At 36.2% G+C, this 14,022-nt stretch overlaps 1 long non-coding RNA gene across 1 annotated transcript in view; it reads right to left on the bottom strand.

The window, feature by feature from the left end:
* Nucleotides 1-14,022, bottom strand: part of LOC141387428 (uncharacterized) — a 145,469-nt gene that overhangs the window by 37,513 nt on the left and 93,934 nt on the right. The gene's annotated exons all lie outside the window — the stretch shown is intronic.

Here is a 14,022-nt window from a genome sequence, read left to right as displayed (position 1 = left end):
TTTTACAAACTGTTGGTATCCAATAGTAACGAAGATACCACAGAATCAATCCCAGAAGATCGTATTGAATGTATACCGCCCAGCCAAGATGAGGTAAAGACAGCAATAAACCGGCTGAAGAATAATAAGGCAGCAGGAGCCGATGGCCTACCAGCCGAGCTGTTCAAAACCGGAGGCGACACGCTGATAAGGTGTATGCATCAGCTAATTAGCACCATCTGGCAGGAAGAACGCGTATTCCACGATAGGAACCTGAGCATCCTTTGTCCCGTCCACAAGAAAGGATATAAGACTGTATGCTTCAACTATAGGGCCACAAGTCTTCTCCCTAATGCCTACAAGATAGTGTCAGGGATATTGTGCGAACGACTAAAGCCTATGGTCAACGAATTAATTGGACCATACCAATGCGGCTTTGGACATGGCAAGTCCACCATTGGCCAGATATTTGCCAAGCGGCAAATCCTGGAGAAACCCCAAAAGAAGCAGATCGACACCTACAACCTTTTTGTCGATTTTAAAGCAGCCTTCGACAGCACGCTACGTTCAAAGGAATTTCAAGCCATGCCTGAATTTGGCGTATAAATACGGGCCCACCATGCGGCACGCAGAATTGGTAGGCCAAATAATACATGGAACAAACAACTGGATGAAAGGCGCGGTATTCCAGAAAGCGAAGCAATTAACAGAGGGAAATGGAGATCTTTTCTTAGTTCGACCTATGGTAAATGTTCTGTAAGGCGCCAGCTAAGTAAGTAAGTACACAGAAAAAAATATTTCAAGAATTTTTACATATTTTCGTTGGTGATGTAGTTTTTTCATACTGTACAGGTATCTCACATAAGATACATGTGCAGTTTCTTATTTCCATCCGAAAGCCACTATTCTTTCCAAAATATTTAAGATTTTCATGAGATGCAAAATCACTTTCCTATTTTCCCCGATATTCGTTGATGTACACGCCTGCACGTTGTCGTAACAACAGAGAATAACAAATCCAAATGAGAGCCATGTCTGCCGTTGTTTAACAACGGGACATTACTCTCCCAACAATTCTCTCTCATTTATTTTGGACACCAATGCCGATATTCCACTATTTGCTCTCATATTTCCTCTCTTGTTTGGTAAATGCTCTCAACTTTGTTCTCGTTATACCCTCCACCATAGTATGGAGGGTATATTAAGTTTGTTTTTCCGTTTGTAACGCATTGAAATACTCATTTGCGACCCTATAAAGTATATATATTCTTGATCAGGGTAAAATTCTAAGTCGATCTGAGCACGTCCGTCCGTCCGTCCGTCCGTCCGTCTGTGGTAATCACTCTAGCATCCACAAAAATGGAGATAGGACGCTGAAATTTTGGGAAAATGCGTCTTTTGTTTGCAGGCAGGTCAAGTTCGATGATGGGCTATATCGGTCCACGTTTTGGTATAGCCCCCATATAACGGTACCCCCCGATTTACGGTATTTTGACGTTTTTAGCTACATTTTCACACCGATTTGGCTATAATTTGACATTTAGGGTTCTTAAGTGTCAATAAACATATATAACAAAACTTGTGGACATAGGTCCACGTTTTGGTATAGCCCCCATACAACGGTACCCCCCGATTTGCGGTATTTTGACGTTTTTAGCTACATTTTTAGACCGATTTAGCTATAATTTGACATTTAGGGTTCTTAAGTATCAATAAAGTTATATAACAAAAGTTGTGGACATAGGTCCACGTTTTGATATAGCCCCCATATAACGGTACCCCCCGATATACGGTATTTTGACGTTTTTAGCTACATTATCAGACCGATGTAGCTATAATTTGACATTTAGGGTTCTTAAGTGTTAATAAACTTATATATTAGAAGTTGTGGACATAGGTCCACGTTTTGGTATAGCCCCCATATAATGGTACCCCCGATTTACGGCATTTTGACGCTTTTGGCTACATTTTCAGACCGATATAGCTATAATTTGACATTTAGGGTTCTTAAGTGTTAATAAACTTATATATTAGAAGTTGTGGACATAGGTCCACGTTTTGGTATAGCCCCCATATAACGGTACCCCCCGATTTACGGTATTTTGACGTTTTTAGCTACATTTTCAGACCGATATAGCTATAATTTGACATTTAGGGTTCTTAAGTGTAACTAAACTTATATAACAAAAGTTGTGGAACTAGGTCCACTTTGGTATAGCCCCCATATAACGGTACCACCGATATACGGCATTTTGACGTTTTTATCTACATTTTCAGACCGATTTAGCTATCAATTGACATTTAGGGTTCTTAAATGTCAATAAACCTTTATAACTATTGGACATAGGTCCATGTTTTGGAATAGCCCCCATATAACGTTACCGCCCGATTTCAGGTATTTTGAGAATTTTACCTACAAGTTTTAACCGAATTATCTGTAATATGAACATTTGACATTTTAAATTCTTAGTGGTCACCACACCTCTCCACCAAAAATTGTCAAGAAAGCCCCCATATAACGGTACCTCCCGATTTTCAGTAATTTGATGATTTTACCTACAATATAAAACCGAACTAGCAGTAATTTGACATTTGAAGTTCTTAGTGGTCACAACACCTCTCCATCAAAAATTGCCAACATAGGTCCATGTTCGGATATAGCTTCCATGTAACGGTACCTCCCAATTTTCTGTAATTTGGCAATTTTAGCTACAATTTTTAACAGAACTAACTGTAATTTGACATTTGAAGGTTGTAGTGGTCACCACACATCTGCATCAACAATTTTCAACATAGCCCCAATATAACGATACTTCCCGATTTTCGGTACTTTGAGGATTTTACTTAAAATGTTTAACCGAACGTAGGCCCATGTTTTTGTATAGCCACAAAACAAACCTCCCGATTTTCCGTACCTTAGCTTTATTTTTTGGACGAACTTTCTATAATTTGTTCATTTAAGTTCATATTTTCATATAGCCCAGATACCTCCGAACTAGCTGTTAATGACATTTGAAGTTCCCACGTTATGTACCGATTTTCGATATTTTGAGATTCTAGCTAAATTTTTTAACCGAATTAGGAGCTATTTGACATTAAAGGCTCCCATCAAAAACTGTCAACATAGGCCCATGCTTTATTATAACCCCTATATAACAGTACCTCCCAATTTCTAGCCCACCAAAAATTGTCAACAGTTAGATATAGGCACCATAAAAAAGGACCTCCCGAATGAAGCATTTTATGTACATTATCTGACATTTTAACGTACTCACTTAAAGTTGGGGACAGGAATGAATATTTTATGGTGGAGGGTATGAAAAGTTCGGCCCGGCCGAACTTAATGCTTTTTTACTTGTTTTCTTTTGAATGGTCTCGTCGTCTCACCATCGTATTGGCAATGTATCAACAAACCACACCACACACACATACCACAACAACCCAGCAAACCAAATGTCTGATATCCGACACGTCTGAACAATTTCGGAAGCAAAGTCGTTCAGATTTCGTTCCGATTTCTAAACGATTTTTCGGAGAGGAAATAGTTCAGATTTTGTACCGATTTCGTTCAGATTTCGGAACGAATGTCGGATAGAAATTTCCTTTCCGAATTTCCCAAGGATTTTCTTCAGATTTCGTTACGAAATCGGACCGAAATCGATCCGATGTCGCTCCGACATTTCGTTCCGAAATTATGTCAACCACTTCATACAACTTTCGTTAAGATATCGTTACGATTTCGGATCAGATATCGGACGTATCGTCCGAATTTTGTTCCGATTTCGTTACGATGTCGGTACGATTGGTTTGCTGGGAATATACCCCCGACATCGTAACGAAATCGGAACAAAATTCGGACGATACGTCCGATATCTGATCCGAAATCGTAACGATATCTTAACGAAAGTTGTATGAAGTGGTTGACATAATTTCGGAACGAAATGTCGGAGCGAAATCGGATCGATTTCGGTCAGAATTCGCAACGAAATCGGAAGAAAATCCTTGGGAAATTCGGAATTCTAATTTTTTCCTCCGAATTTTCGTACAGATTTCTGAACGATTTCCGAATAATGTCGTATGAAAATCTGAGGTACCTTCCGAACTTTTGTAAAGATTTCTGAACGATTTTGGAATAATTTCGTATGATTATCAAAGGAACAAATTTTTCTCCGATGCATCTTTTTTATTGATAAATTTTCTTTGTTATGTTTTTTATTGGAAGATTATAATTTCAAAGATATCTAATGATTTTCACTGTTATTATAATTTTGTAGTTATAGTAGAACAATGTAAACTTTGTGTACGAATATATTGAGTCTATCAGCACTAGCTTGAATTATTATATGTTGCATTTATATTTAAAATATTTAAAAAATTTATATGCGAATTTTATAACCAACCATTTTGTTTTTCGACAACAAACTAAAATGTTGCTTGTTAGATATATACAAAAGGTGGTTGTTGTGCGAAGGGAAATTTGTTTCTGACATATCGATCCGAATTCGTAACGAAATCGGAAGAAAAACATTAGCAAATTCGAAGGGAAATTTACTTCCGACAATTTCTCCGAAATCGGAACGAAATCTGAACGAATTCCCCTACGAAAAATCTTATAGAAATCGATACGAAATCTGAACGATTTTTCTTCCGAAATTGTTCCGATATGTCGAACATCCGACATTTGGTTTGCTGGGTAAACTACCAGTGTTGTTAGTTAACTGACAAACCAAACAACTACAGTGCGTTTGGTGTCGAAAAGAAAACAAAGTTCGTATAGTCAAATACTTCGCAAGTACAAATTTGCAATTACTTTAATATAAAGGCAACATCTAATATTTCAACCTAGTGCTGATAGACTCAACATGTATGTACATAGGGTTCGTATTGTTCTGCTATGTTCACAAGACGATAACAACTACAGTGAAAATCATTAGAAGAAACGCTAAGTTACAATAATACAAAATAAAAGAATTAATAAAAGTAGCAAAATTTGTCTCTGGTTTGGTTGGTGGAGTGTGGTGGTTGTTAGTCCAATAATAACAAAAACAACAACTCACCAAAATCGTTTTTTTTTTAATCTCTCAGAAAAAAAACAGTATTTTTTTGCTTTATGAAAGGCGTTCATGAAATACAGAAATTTGAACCACGGCAAGACTTTATGAACACTATTCCTGAAATGCAGTAATTATCTGTATATGTTATCTGGAACCTTATAATAAATTATCCATGTTATCTGCAGTATTCTAATACATTATCCTTGTTATCCGGAGCATTATAATACATTATTCATGTTATCTGAAGCATTATAATACATAGTCCATGTTATCTTGTGCCTTATAATACGTTAACCATGTTATTTCGAGCATTATAATACGTTATCTATATTATCCGCAGCATTATAATACGTTACCCATGTTATCTGGAGCATTAAAAAACATTATACATGTTATCTGGAGTATTACAATACGTTATCTATGCTATATGAAGCACTATAATACATTATCGATATTATCTGGCGGCATATAATACATTATCCATGTTATCTGCAGCATTATAAAACGTTATTCATGTTATCCGCACGGTTATAACACATTATTCATGGTATGTGGAGCATACCCTTATCCGTGTTATCTGAAGCATTATAATATGTTTTTTATATTATCCAGGGCATTATAATACATTACCCATTTATATGGAGCAATATTATCCATGTTATCTAGAGTATTTAATACATTATGCATGTTATCTGGAACATTATAACACGTTGTCCATATTATCCGGAGCATTATAATACGTTACCTATGTTATCTGGAGTATTTAATAAATTAGCCATGTTATCTGGAGTATTATAGTACGTTATCCATGCTATCTGGATCATTATAATACGTTATGCATGTTATCTCGAGCATAATAATACGTTTTCCATGCTATCCGGAGCATTATAATACGTTATACATGTTATCCGGAACATTATAATTCATTATCCATGCTATCCGGAGCATTATAATACGTTCTCCATGTTACCTGGAGTATTATAATACATTATCCACGATGTCTGGAAGATTATAATACGTTATCCATATTATCTGGAGCATTATAATACGTTATACGTGTTATCAGGAGCATTATAACACATTATACATGCTATCCGGAGCATTATAATACGTTATCCATGTTACCTGGAGTATTATAATACATTTTCCACGATGTCAGGACGATTATAATACCTTATCCATGTTATCTGGAGCATTATAATACGTTATACGTGTTATCAGGAGCATTGTAATACATTATCCATGGCATCCGGAGCATTATACAATATTCACCATGTTCTCTGGAGCTCTATAGTACCTTATCTATATTATTCCGAGCACTATAATATGTTATCCATGTTATCCGAAGTCTTATATTAAGTTATTCATGTTATCTGGAGCATTAAAATACGTCATCCATGTTGTAATAAGTTATCTGGCGCAATATAATACGATATCCATGTTATCCGGAGCATTATAATACGTTTACGTGTTATCAGGAGCATTATAACACATTATACATGCTATCCGGAGCATTATAATACGTTATCCATATTACCTGGAGTATTATAATATATTTTCCACGATGTCCGGACGATTATAACACCTTATTCATGTTATCTGGAGCATTATAATACGTTATACGTGTTATCAGGAGCATTATAACACATTATACATGCTATCCGGAGCATTATAATACGTTATCCATGTTACCTGGAGTATTATAATACATTTTCCAGGATGTCCGGACGATTATAATACCTTATCCATGTTATCTGGAGCATTATAATACGTTATACGTGTTATCAGGAGCATTGTAATACATTATGCATGGCATCCGGAACATTATACAATATTCGCCATGTTCTCTGGAGCCTTATAGTACCTTATCTATATTATTCCGAGCATTATAATATATTATCCATGTTATCCGAAGCCTTATATTAAGTTATTCATGTTATCTGGAGCATTAAAATACGTCATCCATGTTGTAATAAGTTATCTGGCGCAATATAATACGTTATCCATGTTATCCGGAGCATTATAATACGTTATACGTGTTATCAGGATCATTGTAATACATTATCCATGGCATCCGGAGCATTATATTAAGTTATTCATGTTACCTGAAGCATTAAAATACGTTATCCATTTTATCCGGAACATTATAATACGTTATACCTGTTATCCGGAGCATTATAATACATTATCTATATTATCTGGAGCCTTATAGTACATTATACGTATTATCCAGAGCATGTTATCTGGATCATTACAACACATTATACATGTTATATGAAGCATTATAATACGTTATCCAGGTAATTCGGAGCATCGTAATACATTATAAATTTTATCCGGAGCATTATAATACGTTATTCATGTTATCTGCAGTATAATAATGCGTTATCCATGCTATCTGAAGCACTATAATACATTATCCATATTACATTAAACATTATCCATGTTATCCGGAACACTTGAAAATATTAGCCATGTTCTCTGGAGCCTTATTATACCTTATGCATTTTTTTATTGCTTTATAATATGGAGCATTATCTGGAGCATTATAATACATTATCCATGTTATCTGCAGCATTGTGGTACGTTATCCATGTTATTTGGAGCCTTGTAATACATTATTCATGTTATCAGGAGCATTATAATGTTATCTGAATACGTTATCCATGTTATATGGAGTTTTTAATAAATTATCCATATTATCCGGAGCGCTATAATACATTATGAATGTTATCTGGTACTATATTACATTATCCATGTTAGCTTAAGTATTGTAATAAATTATCCATATTATCTGGCGCTTTATAACACATTATCCATGTTAATTAGACGATTATAATACATTACCCATGTTATATGGAGTATTATAATACGTTATCCATTTTATATGTAGCATTATAATACATTATGCATGTTATCCGGAGCATTATAATATGTTATCCATGTTATCCGGAGCATTATAATATGTTATCCATGTTATCTGGAGGATTATAATACATTGTCCATGTTATCCGGAGCATTATAAAATATTATCCATGTTCTCTGGAGCCTGAAAACCTTATCCACGTTATTGGGAGCCTAATAATACCTTATCCACGTTATCCGAAGCTTTGTAATATATAATCCATGTTATCCAGAGCCTTATAATATTATATACATGTTATATGGAACATTATAATGAATTATTAATGTAATCCGAAGCTTTATAATACATAGGCTATCCTATCCGGAGATTGATAATACATTATCCATGTTATCCGAAGCCTTATAATATATTATCTATGTTATCTAGGCTCAAAACAACAGCCACCACTCTCATTTAGGAAAAAAAGTTACAGATCTCGCCACGAAAATCTTCTGTAACCTTATTTTTTTCTTTGAACAAAGAAGGTGAAATAACAGGATCAAACTCGAAGGAGGGACAATTCCAACTGTCGACAGTTTCATTCTCCAAACATTCCTCAGCCCTAAAGAATAAAGTCCGAAAACGGAACAAGGTGCTTAAAGCAATCTCGCGTACCAAGTGGGGTAAAGATAAAGAGATTCAATTGGTTATCTATAAAACATCAGCTGATCAGTTATAAAATTATGCTGCATCCATATGGACTTCCTTCATTAGCGACAACTAATGGAGAATATTGCATCATATTCAAAATAGGGAAAGAAAAGAAATAGTTCGGCTATACATTTATAAAAACGTTCCTTAGAGGACCTTAAGTATTTTTGCAAGGGCCATACAAGTCATAAGGTTAGATTTTTATAACATATTTTTCCAAGAGCCATGAAATCAATATTGGACACTCTAATGTTCATATTACAAGATTTTTAATATAGCTTAATGGCTTACCTGAAATGACTCATTGACCTTCAACTTGAACAAGATCAGGTCATTCGCATCCAAAAAATTCAAATTTGAAAACTTTTTAACTAAAACACGGTAGTGAATAGCTGATTAGATTTGAAAGCAAATCTTGTGTTGTAACTGGTTTTCGATTCAAACGTTTTATTGAAACAATAGTTTGTTCGAAAAGATTCTCCCAAAATAGATATCATATTAAGTTTTTACTTTCATTTCGATATTTTATTATTTACAATCATCTTGTTTATATGTAAATGAGTTGTAATACATTATTTTATGGGACCAGTCGAATACAAGATGTGCGTTACAGTCCAATGTTATGTGTAAAACTAAAATTTCATTTCAAAATTAGTTCTAATTTGTCGCTGAAACATTCAAGATGGTCGAAATACAAGCTTTAACTGCTGAATTACAAAAAGTTGCCATTACCGAGCTGGGTGAAGTAACCTCGAGGATACCACAAGATTTACAGGCTCTCAAAGATTGGATTAAGAAACAGCCTCATTTAAGGGCCCGCACAGATGATCAATTTCTTTTGCAATTTCTGAGAGGTTGTAAATTTAGTTTGGAAAAGGCTAAAGAGAAAATCGATCATTATTATGCACTGAAAACAAAATATCCAGAATTATTTTCCACAACCGATGTTGATGATCCAGAATTTCGTCGCTTCCACAATGTGGGGTAAGATAAAGAATACACAATTTGAAGAGACATCTTACATAATCAGGGATTCTTTCGATATTAGATCTTATTGCATTTTGCCCACACCTTTACACGGCAATGGTCCACGCATTCTCTTCAATCACTACACCTATGGTCCAAATGATTTCTCCATTGAGCAGGTGTTATGTTATGGTGTAGCTGTTGCGGATGTCTTATTAATTAGTGATCCTGAAGCTTGTATCAATGGTGTATTTCATGTCATTGATTTTGCCAAGGCTACCACAGCCCATATCATGTCGCTAACACCAAGCCTGATAAAGAAAATAATCGATTATTACATCAAAACTTTCCCCTGTCGCATCAAGGGAATGTGCTGTATAAATCTTTCGTCATATGCCCTGCATGCTTTGAAGATGTTGGTGGAATATGCTCCGGAAAAAGTCAAGAATAGGGTAAGTGACAAAAAAATTAAATGAATATTTTAAATTTATTTTAAATATTTTAAATGGAAATTGTTCAAATTAATACATCGAGAAAAGGTTTTCCTACGGAAGGTTTCTATTCAGCCTGGCTGAATAGGGTTTACCATAAGAAACAATAGGTTTTTGATAGGCATACAATTAATGATAGTAAATTTCTAACCACAACTAGGAACAGAGTCTTTCACGAGAACAGGTTCTTATTGACATCTTAACAACTAATACAAAATTAGGCAATAAAATCTTTCTCTATATTAGAATAAAGCCTAAACGAAGTTCAGCACGGCAAGATTGGGTTTTAAATTAAATACTGTAAACGGAACCGGTATTTTATTGGACAAAAACTAATTTGATTTCGAACATATATTTTGTCCAATACGAGTTAGTTCTAATTTAATAGAGAAACGTGAAAGATGTTCGATATCCAACCTCTAAGTGCTGAGCTGCAAAAAGTAGCCATCAACGAATTGGGTGAAGTACCCTCAAGAATACCAGAAGATCTGCAGGCTCTCAAAGATTGGATTAGTATGCAACCTCATCTCAGGGCACGCACTGATGATCAATTTCTGATACAATTTCTTAGAGGTTGCAAATATAGTTTGGAAAAGGCCAAAGAAAAGATTGACAATTATTTTAGCATAAAAACAAAATGTCCCGCACTATTTTTAACCACAAATATTGATGATTCGGAGTTTCGTCGTTTTCATAACATTGGGTAAGATTAATCGGTACAATGCATTCGTCTTTCCGGTCATCTTACCCTCGGAAAATACACAATATAATTTCTACCTTGCAGATCATTTGGTGTCTTGCCCACACCCCTGCATGGCAATGGTCCACGCATTATGGTGAATCAATACAATTACCCAGCAAGTGATTTCCCTATCGAGCACGTTATTAATTATGCTGTCACTATACATGATGTCCTGATAATAAGTGACCCTCAAGCCTGTATCAATGGTGTGTTTTACATCATCGATTTTGCCAAAGCTACCGCTGGTCATGTTATGGCCATCACCCCAACAATTATTAAAAAAATGATTGATTATTACATAAAAAGTTTGCCGTTTCGCATTAAGTACATATGCGCCATAAATCTAGCGCCATATGCCCTGCACGCCCTGCAAATGCTAATGGTATATGCACCGGAAAAAATCAAAAATAGAGTAAGTTATAACATGGAATTTTGAGAGTGCAATTTGAAAGGCAAAACAATTTTAATTCAGACTGGCTAAATAACGTTTTCCCGTAAGAAAGCTTTAATTCGGTCTGGCTAAATTGAGGTTTCCATAGGAAAACATTAATTCGGCCTGGCTGACTAGAAGCTTCCATAGGAAAACTTAAATTCAGTCTGGCTGAATAGAGGTTTTCATAGGAAAACTTTAATTCAGCCTGGCTGAATAGAGGTCTCCATAGGAAATCTCTAATTCAGCCTGGCTGAATAGAGGTTTCCATAGGAAATCTCTAATTCAGCCTGGCTGAATAGAGGTCTCCATAGGAAATCTCTAATTCAGCCTGGCTGAATAGAGGTCTCCATAGGAAATCTCTAATTCAGCATGGCTGAATAGAGGTTTCAATAGGAAATCTCTAATTCAGCCTGGCTGAATAGAGGTCTCCATAGGAAATCTCTAATTCAGCCTGGCTGAATAGAGGTCTCCATAGGAAATCTCTAATTCAGCATGGCTGAATAGAGGTCTCCATAGGAAATCTCTAATTCAGCCTGGCTGAATCGAGGTCTCCATAGGAAATCTCTAATTCAGCATGGCTGAATAGAGGTCTCCATAGGAAATCTCTAATTCAGCATGGCTGAATAGAGGTTTCAATAGGAAATCTCTAATTCAGCCTGGCTGAATAGAGGTTTCCATAGGCAATCTCTAATTCAGCCTGGCTGAATAGAGGTTTCCATAGGCAATCTCTAATTCAGCCTGGCTGAATAGAGGTCTCCATAGGAAATCTCTAATTCAGCCTGGCTGAATAGAGGTCTCCATAGGAAATCTCTAATTCAGCCTGGCTGAATAGAGGTCTCCATAGGAAATCTCTAATTCAGCCTGGCTGAATAGAGGTCTCCATAGGCAATCTCTAATTCAGCATGGCTGAATAGAGGTTTCAATAGGAAATCTCTAATTCAGCCTGGCTGAATAGAGGTTTCCATAGGAAATCTCGCATTAAGTACATATGCGCCATAAAACTAGCTCCCTATGCCCTGCACGCCCTGCAATTGCTAATGGTATATGCACCGGAAAAAATCAAGGATAGAGTAAGTTATAACATGGAATTTTGAGAGTGCAATTCTAAAGGCAAAACAATTTTAATTCAGCCTGGCTAAATAACGTTTTCCCGTAAGAAAGCTTTAATTCAGCCTGGTTGAATAGAGGTTTCCATAGGAAAACTTTCATTCAGCCTGGCTGAATAGAGGGTTCCATAGGAAAACTTTAATTCATCTATTCGATGAATAGAGGTTTCCATAGGAAATCTCTAATTCAGCCTAGCTGAATAGAGGTTTCCATAGGAAATCTCTAATTCAGCCTGGCTGAATAGAGGTTTCCATAGGAAATCTCTAATTCAGCCTGGCTGAATAGAGGTTTCCATAGGAAATCTCTAATTCAGCCTGGCTGAATAGAGGTTTCCATAGGAAATCTCTAATTCAGCCTGGCTGAATAGAGGTTTCCATAGGAAATCTCTAATTCAGCCTGGCTGAATAGAGGTTTCCATAGGAAATCTCTAATTCAGCCTGGCTGAATAGAGGTTTCCATAGGAAATCTCTAATTCAGCCTGGCTGAATAGAGGTTTCCATAGGAAATCTCTAATTCAGCCTGGCTGAATAGAGGTTTCCATAGGAAATCTCTAATTCAGCCTGGCTGAATAGAGGTTTCCATAGGAAATCTCTAATTCAGCCTGGCTGAATAGAGGTTTCCATAGGAAATCTCTAATTCAGCCTGGCTGAATAGAGGTTTCCATAGGAAATCTCTAATTCAGCCTGGCTGAATAGAGGTTTCCATAGGAAATCTCTAATTCAGCCTGGCTGAATAGAGGTTTCCATAGGAAATCTCTAATTCAGCCTGGCTGAATAGAGGTTTCCATAGGAAATCTCTAATTCAGCCTGGCTGAATAGAGGTTTCCATAGGAAATCTCTAATTCAGCCTGGCTGAATAGAGGTTTCCATAGGAAATCTCTAATTCAGCCTTGCTGAATAGAGGTTTCCATAGGAAATCTCTAATTCAGCCTGGCTGAATAGAGGTTTCCATAGGAAATCTCTAATTCAGCCTGGCTGAATAGAGGTTTCCATAGGAAATCTCTAATTCAGCCTGGCTGAATAGAGGTTTCCATAGGAAATCTCTAATTCAGCCTGGCTGAATAGAGGTTTCCATAGGAAATCTCTAATTCAGCCTGGCTGAATAGAGGTTTCCATAGGAAATCTCTAATTCAGCCTGGCTGAATAGAGGTTTCCATAGGAAATCTCTAATTCAGCCTGGCTGAATAGAGGTTTCCATAGGAAATCTCTAATTCAGCCTGGCTGAATAGAGGTTTCCATAGGAAATCTCTAATTCAGCCCATAGGAAATCTCTAATTCAGCCTGGCTGAATAGAGGTTTCCACAGGAAAACTTTAATTCAGCCTGGCTGAATAGAGGTTTCCATAGGAAAACTTTAATTCAGCCTGGCTGAATAGAGGTTTCCATAGGAAAACTTTAATTCAGCCTGGCTGAATAGAGGTTTCCTTAGGAAAACTTTAATTCAGCCTGGCTGAATAGAGGTTTCCATAGGAAAACTTTAATTCAGCCTGGCTGAATAGAGGTTTCCATAGGAAAACTTTAATTCAGCCTGACTGAATAGAGGTTTCCATAGGAAAACTTTAATTCAGCCTGACTGAATAGAGGTTTCCATAGGAAAACTTTAATTCAGCCTGGCTGAATAGAGGTTTCCATAGGAAAACTTTAATTCAGCCTGGCTGAATAGAGGTTTCCATAGGAAAACTTTAATTCAGCCTGG

Source organism: Musca autumnalis, unplaced genomic scaffold, assembly GCF_047663935.1.
Source record: "Musca autumnalis isolate F117 unplaced genomic scaffold, ASM4766393v1 scaffold_5, whole genome shotgun sequence".
NCBI classification, from domain to species: Eukaryota; Metazoa; Arthropoda; class Insecta; order Diptera; family Muscidae; genus Musca; species Musca autumnalis.
Note: the sequence above shows the minus strand (reverse complement) of the source record. Positions and strands in the feature narration are given on the sequence as shown.